Below are 14,322 nucleotides of genomic sequence, written 5' to 3' on the forward strand. Positions count from 1 at the left end.
TTGGATGTCTACTTTTACCATTCACAAAAATGAACTAAGTGGATTAAAGACTTAAATATAAGAACAGAAATAATAAAATGCATAGAAGAAAATATATAGAAAAAGCTTCTTGACACTGATTTGGGGAATTATTATCATCTTTTTAACATGACACCAAAAGAACAAGCAACAAAGCAACAATTAATAACTGGAACTATAGTAAACTAAAGAGTTACTCCACAGCAAAATAAACAGTTGACAAAATAAAAATGCAACTCACAGAGTAGGAGAAAATATTTGCACATTCTGTATCTGATAAAAGGCTAATATCCAAAATGTATAAGGAACTTACACAACTCAATAGCAAAGAGCCAATCTGATTAAATAATGGACAGAGGAACTGAATAAATATTTGTTCCAAAGAAGTCATACGAATAACCAACAGACACAGGAAAAGATCTCAACATTACTAATCATCAGGAAAATGCAAATCAAAACCATGATGAGATATGACCGTACATCTGCTAGAGTCAGAAAGACAAGAGCTACAAAGTGCTGGTGAGGATGTGGAGAAGAAGGAACTCTTATATACTATTGGTTTTAATGTAAACTCATACAATTTCTCCCCCCAAATTAACATTAGAACAATGATACTATCCAAAAATTCCACTTCTGGATATATATCAAAAGAAAATAAAAACAGGATCTAAAAGAAATATCTGCACTCTCACATTCATTGTAGCATTATTCACAATAGCCAACACATACTTGGAAACAACCTAACTGTCCATCATTAGATGAATAAATAAAGAAAATGTGCTATATATAGAAATAAAATTCATATATTCATATGAATAATATATGAATATATATAAATAATATATGAATATATATAAATAATATATAAATATATATATTAATATTATTCAGCCATGAGAAAGAATGAAATCCTGTCATGTACAATAATATGTATGAAATTTGAGGGCATTATGCTTAGTGAAATAAGTCATAGAATGAAAGACAAATACTGTATGACATGTCTAATATGTGGAATCTAATAAAGCTGAACTCCTAAAAACAGAGTATAGTGGTTGTTACCAGGGGCTTGAAGGTGGGGGAAATAGGGCGATGTTGGTTAAAGGGTATAAAAGTCCAATTATAGGATGAATAAGTTCTAAGGATCTAATGTAATGCATGGTGATCATAGTTAATAATATGTTTATTATATACTTGCAAGTTGCTCAGAGGGTAGATTCTAAATGTTTCACCGTGAAAAATAGAAGATAATTATGTAAGGTGATGATTGTATTAGATAATGATATGATGGTAATCATTTTGTAACATATGCCTATCGAACACGCCGTACACCTTAAACTTACACTATGTTAAATGTCAAGTACATTGCACAGAACTGGAAAATAGTGTACCACACACATAAATAACACAGCTTCCTTTATTTTACATACTGTCATTTCTATTTTTATTTACTTATTTAGGGAGTTAAAATAATATTTTATGAAAATAAGATTATAAGGTAGGTAGAGAATATCTTGTTATATATATCATATTTCTGATATTTGTATATGGCATTTCTAAGATGGTTCCCCAAACAAAACAAAATAGAACATTATGTCCAAAAAGTCAAATTCTGGGTGTCCTACCCCTTAAACTTCTCTCAGAGTGACAATTAAAAGTGACTCAAATTCCTAAAGCACCTATAAGCAGCATTCCTCCCTGGTGTTGATGCTTCAATAGTGTCATAAAGAGAACATCTCATTCCTGATGAAATAGAGAGAGAGTAGAGTACTTTATCCTTCATTGCACCACATGCATGTGAAACACTGACTTAAACATCTGTGAGGGAAGACACCCCGCTTTCAAGATGCGGCACTGGGCCTGCGTCCCACCTGCTTCACAGCCTCCGAGATTCTCACGAGGTTGCACCATTCACGATCAAAGGGGCCTTAGCAAATCACTCAAACCAAGGGGGCCTCTATTTTCTCATTAATTTATTTTTTAATTCTTTCATTGAGAGCCTTTTATTGAGCATCGAGCCAATGTTATTGCCAATGGTGACACAGCTGAACAAAGTGGCTAAAAATTCTTATCCTCAAGGTACTTCTAATGAAAAGGAACAGTCAACACAACCAAAATAACGTCATTTGGTGAAAATTGTTATGAAGTGCTGACACGGGGCAGGGGATCCACTTTTAAATAAGCGAGTCATCGAAGGTCTCACTGAAAAGCAAACACTGATGCAGAAACCTTAAACAAGAGAGAGCCAGGAATCTGGAGAAAGATTCCCCAGGAAGGGGAAGCTGGGTCCAGAGGCACCGAGGTGGGGGTGTGCCTGCAGTGTCACGGGGGCTGAGAAAAAGATCGAGCTGGGTAGTAAAATGCACAGTCAGGGAGGTGCTCCGGGTTGAGGGCCCGATGGGGACTGACAGGCTGCATTAGCTTTTAATTCTATGAGATAGGCTGTCACTGAGGGTCTCCAGCAGAGCAGTAACATGAGCTGACTTGTTTTTGAAAGGATCACTTCTGTCGGTGTGACAGGAACAGGCGATGGAGAAGAAAGAGAGAAGCATGGAGACCAGGTAGGAGCTCCCAGCTTTAAATCAGGGTGGTCAAGTGGAGGTAGTAAGCAGTGTAAAATTCTGGAAAATAAATGGGTTGAACCACATTTATTAATTTATCTGAAAAGCATTTGATAAGCACACATTAGATGCCAGGCACTATTCTAAGAGTGATACATACAGCAGGGAAGAGAACAGACCAGCCCTTACAATGGTCTGATATTTGACAGAATCCTTTAAGATGTAGGTAGGGCTGCTATAAATTTCTCAGTACGGTTCAGAGATGTGCAGAAAATTTACTCCTCTCAGCACGAGAATTAAAAAACAAAAACAAAAAACAAACACAAACACATGGTGGCCTAGGAAACAGGGTGGCTGGTAGATGATGTTGCTAATAATTGCCTCATCTTCCATCAGCATTTCATTAAGAAGCCAATGAAAAAGGGGAATGGTGCGTCTAAAAAATGTTAATCATCTGCACAGATGTCTGCTCTTTCTGAGGAATTCCTATCCCCACTTTCAGCTTCACAAAGCATGTCTCTTTATGGACCATATTATTAATGAAATGGAAAAGAATGTGCAAGAAAGCCTGCTGTTGTTTGAAATTATCATTGTTTCTATACTGCCACTGGCAATAACTGTCTCCTCTCCAGAATTCCAGAACAGTGAATTCTTTCTTCACCAGATTAAAAGCAAAAACAATAAAAACAAAACAGAACTACAACCACCAGGGAAAAAGACCTTATCTTTACGGAATTATACTTTGGTGGTTGTATTTTGATTTGGGGTGCCGTGTATAACTTTTTAGCAATTTGTTTTATAAATCCAAGATTATTTTGATGATTATCAATAGAGTATCTGCTGATTAAGATATTTCCCCATATTGCTTATTATCCCAAATTTAATATGTCAGTAAGGTATTGGAGTAGCTATACTTTTTCAAGATAGCAGTAGTGAATTCTAGCTGCCATGTATAGGTCACCTGTGTAACAGCAGGTTAGAACCATCTGGGAAACATAGAGGATACAAGGGACCTGCATCAGTGCGCTATAGCCTTTGTGTAGGGAAGTCATCAGGTTTCTATGAGGTCCTCCCATACCACTTTATGTAGAAGTGGAGTCCTTGCAAGTACGTAGGATAGAAACAGAAGGGTTCCACATTTTCTCATTCCCGATGGTCTAGAAACTTATGGCTAAAATGCCTCATAAATATATCTATCTACATACATTACATATACATGTATATAGATGTATATGTGCGTATGTATATATGTATATGTAATATATGTATGTATATATATTCAACCTGATATTCAATGTATAAACATATATATATATTTCAATTTCTTTCTCTCTTTTATTATTTTACCTGTTCTTCATGCATAAACTCAAGTGCATCTTATAGCAGTTGTTTTTAACAAAAATTACATATCAGAATTACTTTTGTTTGGGATTTGGTATATAAAATGGCATGTAGATTTTTATCCTAGATATAGATATCATTATTCTGCATGAGGCCTGAGCATTTACATTACAAACACATCTTCTAGAGTTTTGTTCCTGGAAGCATGACAGACTGTGCAACTTATATGATTTTCCTACTAGAAACAATTTTGAAAGCTATAAAGATTGATGGGAATATATATATATATATATATATATATATTTAAATATATAGTAAATATGTGTATTTATATAAATATATGTTAAATATATGCAAACACACATTCATACATACCTTTCTAAATACATCATTGAACTGGCAAGAAATAAAGAATCTACATATGTAAAAAATGAAGTTCAAGCAGAAATCCTGTAAGGTTAGTAAATGCCAAATTCAGCATTTGCCCTCTTGGTATGTCCAAATCTTGATAACCTTGAGCTTCTGTTTTCACAGAATGCAGTACACAGAAGATAAAGCCTAACTTTTACCACATACAGGTGATGCTCGTGAGATAAAGTCACATATGTTATTTAATCTATCATTTGGAAGTATTGTTAATGTACTGCATTGTTGATATTGTTAAATATGTATAATATTGTACATTAAAATATACATGAAATTATCAGAATTTATAATAATGTATCATTATATCTATATGTGCAATGTCTGTTCATTGCATATCTGTCATATATTCTGTATACTAAGTTTCACAGAATGATCATGAGACATTTATTACATGGATTGCAGTAAAGGATCTAATCATTGAATTTGTACAAAGTCATTCAGTACAACTGGTAAACAAAAACGGTGTTACCTTAGAATGTCAACTCTAAATTAACCACTCTGCTAGTGCCAGCTATCATTGCATTTATGAAAACAAAACTTTTGAGAAGAACAACACATAGATGTTTAATAACCTTATTTTTTTTTAGCATTGCACATTAAACATACTAACAAATGGAGAAGAGGTGTGAAAAAATTGCAGTTTTTTTTTTTTTTTGGTTAAACTGGAAAAGATCTGTTTTGTAGGGATCTCTTCTTCAAATTCATCACTTAGGCAATGATTATGCAGATTCAGTTTAAACAATGAAAAATTTTGCTCTACATACATTTGAAGACCAATATTTAGCATGCATAATATGATATAGATGACCTTATTTATTTCTGTTTCATTCACTTTTTTGCCCTATATATAGCACTGGAGTTAATGTATAATACGTGTTAAATAAATGTTTATGAATTTTGAATTTCAAAATACTTTTATGATGTAAAGTAGAACAATAGCTACACAGATATACATGGCTAAAGATAAACTATATAACCTTAAGGATGAGAACTGTGTAAATATATTACATATGTTTTATTTTGATTCATGAAACATTTTATTTTATTTTTTTTCAGGGTCTCCAGAAGTGCAGGTTTATTGGGAATTAGCCTGCCAGACTACTTCTAAGGAGAGAGTAGCCTCATGAAACATTTTAGTTGCCCATTTAAATATCTTGAAATCTTAAAAAGCTTATCTTGAGCTTTCTTAGTGAAGTAATAGAAACATTTGAATTTCTGATGAGCAGTGGAAATTCAGTTGAATTATACCAGATTTTAATTATAAAGTTTTATTCAAAACATAATAACTCATTATTCACATATCACTGTAGTAACCTGAGAATCATCAAAACCATAGCTATTTTATCATAAAGGCTGCCTTGGTGTGCTGGAGCAAGCTTCTAGTGAATTACAAGAGTGAGTTGCTCCCACTCTTCCCAGTTTCGAGTTCAGTGACCTCATGTGGGTAGCATGAAAATAACCATACTGAGTATATTTTCTCTTGGAAATCGGCAAATGCTACAAATCAGAGGTTTTCCCTGGCAAGACAGCTGTCAGGCATTTACCAGCTCACCACTCGAAAGACATAATAATTTAAAGAGGCTCAATTTTGGATATGCTCTTAAAAATTGATATTTTCATTTTTGATAATTCATATAAACATTTCATGTCATTGAGGAATTAGTAACTTTGAAATCTAGGAAAAGTGGTTCTCCCTTTTCAAATTTTTACTTCACAGAGGGTTAATCCTTAGAAGCAGCATTCTATCTTCACATCATATAGTGTTTTCAGGTCTTAGGCAGCATACAGAATAGGTATGGTGGAATAATATTACTTTTGGTGCCAGGAACTCCATCACTGGTACAAATTCAAATGTATAAGAAGTGGTTCCTTAACACAGGTATACAGACCACTGTTTGGAAATAAGGAAATAAGAAATATAAGCTTAATAAAGCATATAGTTGTTATTTCTGTAAGAATCTATGGCATACTTCTTTTAAAAATATAGATAATAAAAACATAAAAAGTGAATTAACTAAACTTGTAAGGAAAAGATGGTTACATTAAATCATGACAGACACAGACAAATAGGGTACTAGAAGGACATTTTTCGCAGCGAGGCTCATGTAGAATCACACTGACAAGTGGAGCGGTGGTGCAGTGGTGGATGGAGACCAGCATGGCAGTAATAGACTCCCTCTTCTAACTTTCTTTTTATGTTATTTTATATTATTTTATTTTTATTTAATTAATTAATTTATTTTTGTTACAGATGTTTCTCCTTACTCCCTGCCCCTCCCCCCCACACCCTCCTCGAGGCCTTTATATCAAGGCTTCACTAAAAGAAATGCTTAAAATAAGTTTTGAAACCTCCATCGCCTTTAGGTTCAGGTTTCAGGTTAATTCAAAAAACATCTTTTAGTTTATATTAGTTTCACGTATTAAGATATATCCGGCCTGGCAGGTGTGGTTCAGTGGTTGAGAATCAACCCATGCACTAAGAGGTCATCTGTTCGATTTCCAGTCAGGGCACATGCCCAGGTTGTGGGCCCCATCCCCAGTGGGGGGCATGCAGGAGGCAGCCAATTGATGTTCTCTGTCATCAATGTTTCTATCTCTCTCTCTCTCCCCCCTTTCCTCTCTCTCTAAAATCAATAAAAGAAAAAAAAAAAAAAGAAGAAAAAGGATGAGGGGTAGAACTTCCAGACTCTTTCAAATGCATTCAACAATCTTAATAGCATTGGATTCCATTATGAGTGTAAGATATTCAAATATGGATTAATGTCTAAGATTAAAGCTGAATGTTTTATGATTTGATGAATTTAAAATTGTGTGCCACATGTAACCTTTTACCCTAAAAGAGACAACATAAATTCAAGGTATTTATACATGTTAGTCTGTTTCTCTAGACTCAGTTCTAAGATTCAAAATGTTTTTATTGGTGTCTCTTGGGAATAATTGTAACTTCTATTTGATTCAATAGTAGAATTAACTGATCTGACAGTTTAATATTTACTAAAAAATACAGTTTTGTGTTATACATCTCAGTGTTATGTCTAAAATATTTTTTATTGATATTTGAGAGAGGGAGGGGGGGAGAGAGAGAGAGAAACAAGGATGTGAGAAAGAAACATTGATCAGTTGCCTCCCACAGTAACCCCAATGGGGATCCAACCACAAAGTGGGTTTGTGTCCTAACCAGAAATTGAACCTGCCACCTTTTGATGTACTAGAGATGCTCCAACAAACTGAGCCACACTTGCCAGGGAAGTCTTATGTTTAAAGAATAGAAAATTACACATTCTGAACATTAGAACCATCAATGAGGCTACATATTTTGGGCACCATGTACTTCCTGCTTTGGGGAAGGTTTGGTGTGACTCAAAATTTTATTTCCTTTTTTTTTTTTTTTTTTTTTTGATAAATATTTCACTGTGATAATGAGTTTAGAGATATGTTTGCATAAAAACTTTCTTTACACAACATGTTATTCATATTTAACTCAAGTAAGTAACCATTCAGACTTTCCCCACATATCTAATAATTTTCCAAGTATATAGTTTTAACTGCTTTTACACAAGAACTGGGGTGGAGGGGATGTGTGTGACAGGGACAGATTAGGTATATTATACTTTGTCTCATTCCAGGGTATTTTTTCTCAAGGGGAAGAGAGCAGTCCTCTATTTAAAAATCACTGTAAATATTAATTAATTTAGAAGAAAAATATTTCATAGATAAATAAGCATTGCATTTTATTATGATTATACATAATTTTTAATTTATATTTTGTGAGACACAGTGCTTTTAAAGTATTTGGTTGACTTAGTTAGAGTTTATTTAAATTTCTTTTTAGTGTCAATAAATAAACTCTTCCTTAATCTTTACAATATTTTCATAATATAAAAGCTCTGTTAAGTTACCATCTAGCTATGATCTAGGGTAAAATAAATCATGTAATAAGAGAGAGACTTTAGTAAATGTCTAAATAATTAAATACATATAAAATGGGGAAAATTAATTTTTCCTCGGCATATTCAGTATAATAAAGGGCATAAAAGTTATTCTGTATCTTAAGGATTAAACTGCCAACAATATATCCAGTAAAGTGCCACATAAATGTTTTCTCAAGAAGTGTTTTTTTGTAAATTATTTTGATATGTTGATTTAAGATTTTATTTTTCTAGACCTACTTTGCATGATGAAGAGTGTATGAGAAAACTGAAAAATATTGTATGATGAGAAGGATAATTATAAAATCTTTAAATAAAAAAATTTAAAATACTCTATGTGCAGAGATGTTAGTTGCATTCTTTATCTCCAAACTATAACTTTTAAGTTAATGTAGAAAAATCAACCACTCTCAAAACAAATGAAATCAGAGTAGATAAAGAAATCAAGTTGATACTGTTGTAATTTAACTTAGTTATGAATAACTGGAAAGGAGCAAAGGGAAGGTCAAATATTATAGGGATTCATTTGTGCATCTTTGCCAGGAAGCAGCAGTTTAACACTCCCCAGAAAGTTGCTGGTCTATTTCCTGCAGATCACCGGGGGAAGGGACTGGACAGGGGGAAAACATACACATGTCCAGTAAAGTCTGGGTGACATGGGGAAGGTCTTTCCTGTCAGTCACACCTGGGAACAAGTCATTGGCCAGAGTAGGTGTGGCCACTGCAAGCATGGGAAGATTTGAGATATTTAATCTCCTAAACAAAGGAGTTTGCTCTCTTGCTCTTGCTCTCTCGCTCTTGCTCTCTTATGTTTTCAGGATTCTTGGGACTTCTGTTTGGGAAGTGGGGGGCACTCTCTTCATTCCTCTGAATTCACTCACATGGCTCATGCCCATGTGGAGCCCACACAATGGACTAATGGACTGCAACTAGCCTGATCCTATACCAGACCCAATTCCAACATGGAACAGAAATTGTGGACACTGGATCTGCTTCTAGTTCTACTGACTCCCCAGCTGCATTTTCTAGGACTGGATTAAGGAAATGGAACTTTAGAAACACAGAGATGTAACTCCACGTAAATAAAGCTTTCTACCGCATCTTATCTTCCTGTGGGTTTACCTGGAAATGTTTTTATCCCAGTGGTACCCCAAGAACCCCACTCCCATTAGCAATGGAGAAAGACCGTCCATGCTTTTCTCTGAAAACAAAGCAACATGAAAAATCAAACACAGGAGGTACAATCAGAAGGGGGGCGGGTTCAGGGTATTTGAAACATCTGAAAATATGGTAAGAGTTAGGGCTTTATCTACTACAATACCTGTATATCCCTACTCTCAGATGTTCTGTGAAATTGCAAATGTGAGCATTATATCTCAAGAGTTGTGCAGTTTCATGAAATTTGTCTATAACACTTGTAAAACTTCGAGGAAGGCTCCTGCCCACTGCCTGGTAGCACTATATATCAGTTCACCTTTATGGCAAGCCAGACCATGTATTCTAAGTCACACTAGCCACAATGAGGCACTTCTTTGCAATACCCTTGGCTTGACCTCCTTGGATCCCAAGGACAGGGATCTCTTGCTGCTATGGTCACTGCTCAGTGTATGAGATTACAATGACAGCTTTTGCTTTCTACCTGACACATCACAACAGATCCTCTTCCCCTCATTATGCCCACCAGTACCACCAGCACCTCTTCCATACCCCAAGTTGCTACCTCTACTCCTCTTCACATCTTATCCATAAGCCTCTCCCTGTTGTACGCCACAACCCTGTTCCATACTACGACCAAGTGAGCCAGATTTAACAGATCAAACAGATCCATACAAAACTCCAAGACAGAAGCCCAGGGCTTGCAAGCAAAAGGATATGACATTGGATCTGTCACCATGCAGGGCCAGGTCTATAGCCCATATCACTGTCTATGACGCAGTCATTCCTAGTGATCAGCCCTTTGTGCTATGTCCCTCCGAAACACCCCAGGATGCATTTAAGTTTACAAAACTTTTTTTGGTGTGAAATGACCACTCTGGCCTTGCCCTGGTGACCCCAAAGCACTCCACAAAAAGACCCCAATAAAAGCATGTTCCTCAGGTCCTACCAAGCTTACTCTCTGCCTGCACACTGCCTTGACCTCCCTGGGTGGCCCTTGAGGCATGCCCTGTACCTCCTCCGGCACCTGTGAGGAATACATTTCTCTTTCATTTTCCCTTGTGATCTTTTGTTGAACCTTGGCTCACCATCTGAAACCCCAGGGCTCTACATAGCAAATGTTACTTTAACAAAATCACAACAAAGAGCCTGGGTCCTATCTATCTGCTCCTTTTCTAGCTCTAACTGCTGACTTCTTACCCTTCAGGTCTCAGTTTAAATATTATTTCGTTAGCCTCTTTGTCCATCGTATTTAACTTAGGACTCTCACCTCCTTCCTCCTTCCTGGGATAGTTTTGAATAAAATTACCTTGGTTTAATCCATCATGGGATTTATAATTTCTTAACTTGGTTACTTCTTTATTGTCTATTCTCCTGAATTATAATGTCCATATCTCGTTTATTATCATGTCGCCAATATAAGGCACAGTGACCTGCAAATAGTAGAATCACAATAATATTTGTTAAATTAAAAAAGAAGGAGTAACTAGATTCTGAATATCAGAACTATAAAGAACTTCAAAATATCTTCTATATTATAATTTTACCTTCAGGCAACTTTAGGGATTTTTAAGAGGGAAAAAGATTTTAGAACTAGAGCTCTAAAATTTTAGTAATTCTGCCAGTGAATTATTCAACCAAGAAAGAAACTGACACCCATTTGAAATGTGAAATAATAGTCCTCATTTGTCATAGTCTTGGTTATTCATATTCATGTATTTGTAACTAAAAGATTTTGCAGAAAGGCAATAAATACTTCACAAGAAATCATTATTATAAAATTATATATTTAAAGCAGCTAATATGCACTTAAAACTATGTTAAACTCGAAAAACAGGGTAGTCTCAGAGACATGAAGGTAGGGTACAGACTGACAATCCCCAAAAGAGGGGGTGGGGGGAGAGATAAACCGGAGAACTTATATGCATGTATGCATGCCCAATGGACATGGACAGCAAAGCTGGGGACAGGGTGAGGAGGGAGGGGGAGAAAGGTGTCAATGGGGAAAAAAGGAGAAATATCTGTAACAAAAATAAATAAATTAATTAATTAAAAAAAAAACTAGGTTAAACTTAAGACACATGGATGAATTAAGTCAGAATCTTTTTGAAACTTGTTAATTTCATCAAAAGCAGAAACAATGCAAAACAACCCAGCAATAAAATGTTGCAGGTTACTGCCCAGGCACCTTCTGCCAGTGGTCTGTTCTACAAATCTTTCTCCCCTGTGCTCAAACACTTTCTCTTCCTCCTCCTTCTGATCTCTGTAAATGAAGAGTTCTTTCAGCTTCTCAAGAACGAATAGGTTTATGACCCTAATAACCTAATAGGAGCAACAGCAGCATCCACACACTGGGAGTCTAGCAAGTGACACAGCAGATGATAAACAAAGATGGAAATGTTGCAGCTTTCTTGGGATCTGTGAATTCTAAACATTTAGAAATACATTCTTCTTTCTCCACCACCTCATCTGTACTAATAGTTCTTGCCAGTTGTCGCCCAGCAAAGAGAAAAGAATGATTGTATCAATTTTCTTTGTCGTCCCTTGTGTAATTTAAGGGATTTAAATATGATTTTCAGACACTGTGCTTTAAGGAACTGACTACTAAAAAATAAGTGAGATTGTTTCTGGCATCTGGTTTCCCAGCTGTTCACTGGGAATAGAACCTTCGTGGCCTCTTCAGATTGATCCATAGGTACTGGTATTAATTCTACTTTCTACTTGGCTATCTCAATTGTGATGTGATTAAGCTGAAGGATTAAAATAACATTCTTTTGGAAATTTTCTTTAAAAGTCAGGGAACTAGAGATCAATGAATCCGCAAAGTTTAAAATTAGACAGACCAAAAGAGCAACAACCACGGCCACAGAAATACAGACAAAAGAGGGGCTGCGTCACAAAGCCCAGAATTTCCTTTACTCTTTAATATATTTGTCTCTTTCCTCTGCATGAGACTGGGTGGCAAGGGGGAGTATGCGCATGTGTGTGCATGTGTGTGATGCGTGTGTGTGTGTGTGTGTGTGTTGGAGATGAGGGAGGCAAGCAATGCAGACTGAAACCAAATCCAAGAAACAACCAGGATATGTACTGGCAGGATTTAGAGTCTCTTTCCTATCATCTACTTCCTCTAATTTTGAGAGAGAAATGAAAATTTATAATCAAAAGAAAATACAGTAAAAGGAGAACTAGTGAAAGGTTGTGTTAACCTTCCTACTTCTTATTTCTTTCTATCTATCTATCTATCTATCTATCTATCTATCTATCTATCATCTATCTATCTATCTATCTATCTATCTATCATCATCTATCTATTTATCTATTTTTTTCTGCCACCTTAACCTGTCAAAGTCACCTCTTCTTTAATTCTAAGCTGCTGAAGTACAGAAATAATGTTATTAAGTTTTGCCTAATGTTCAGCTCCTTGTGAATACAGTATATATTTCTCAGTGTTCAACATCACTAATCATCAGAGAGATGCAAATTAAAACATTGAGGTATCACCTCACATCTGTCAGAATGGCTGCCATCAACAAATCATCAAACAACAAGTGTTGGCGAGGGTGTGGAGAAAAGGGGACACTAGTACACTGCTGATGGGAATGCAGACTGGTGCAGCCACTATGGAAAACACTATGGTGTAACCTCAAAAAATTAAAAATTGAACTTACATTTGACCCAGTGATCCCACTTCTAGGAATCTACCCTAAGAAGCCTGAAACACCCATCAGAAAGAATATATGTACCCCATGTTTGTAGCAGCAGCAGCAGCAGCACTATTTACAATAGCTAAGATCTGGAAACAGCCCAAATGTCCATCAGTAGACGAATGGATAAAAAACAGTGGTACATATGCACAAGGGAGTACTATGCAGCTGTAAGAAAGAAAGATTTCTTATCCTTTGAGACGACATGGAGGGACCTGGAAAGTATCATCCTAAGTGAAACAAGCCAAACAGAGAAAGACAAGTATCATATGATCTCACTTATTTGTGGAATATAATGAACATACCAGTTTGGGGAACAGGGTAGACCCAGAGACATTGAAGTGGGATACAGACTGACAATCCCCAGAAGAAGGGGTGGGGTGGGGGAGATAAACCACAGAACTTATATGCATGTATGCATGAACAATGGACATGGACAACAAAGCTGGGGACAGGGCGGGGAGGGAGAGGGAGGTGGGAATCAATGGGGGAAAAAGGACAAACATCTGTAACAAAAATAAATTAATTGAAAAATAAAATAAAACTGAGTCCTTTGCTTGAGTTGCCTGAAGTCTAACACAGCAAAAGACACATTTATTACTATATTTTATTATTTGAAGTCGTGAATGTTTCAATGTTGTTCCCACCTTCTTCAGCTCTTACGTCTAATCACCTCAACTTTGGAAAATCTATCAAATTCCATCTGCTTGTTGATTCCCACCCTGGGGATCACATTAGCGAGCTACATATAAAACCCATTGGCAGAAAATGGGAGTTTATAGCAACAAGTATCTTTCTACATGATTATTCTTGCAATGTTCTATGTGCTCTTTCTTATCCAGGTCTTAAATTTGATAGCAAAAAGTGACCTACACTCCTGACTTCCTTGGGCTTGCCTTATGGGATGTTAATTAAGCATGTCCACTGCAGGAATCTAGAACAATTGTGCATCAAGCATCATCTATTTATTTTACCCATTTTAGGGTAGGTGCACAAAGTACAGATTAAACCAAAGTTTCTTTTCAGATGATGGCCTCTTGGTTACCTCTAATGGTGTTTCCATAATGTTTATAAACATTGCTGGCTGCAGAGAGATCTTCTGCCCTAAATAGCTAAGCTCTGGCTCCTTTCCATTTATGTCTTCTGCCGTTTGCCCTATACTCTGTGTGATTTAGATCCTACGATATAGCT

This window comes from Molossus molossus, unplaced genomic scaffold, assembly GCF_014108415.1.
Source record: "Molossus molossus isolate mMolMol1 unplaced genomic scaffold, mMolMol1.p scaffold_m16_p_14, whole genome shotgun sequence".
In the NCBI taxonomy this organism is placed as follows: Eukaryota; Metazoa; Chordata; class Mammalia; order Chiroptera; family Molossidae; genus Molossus; species Molossus molossus.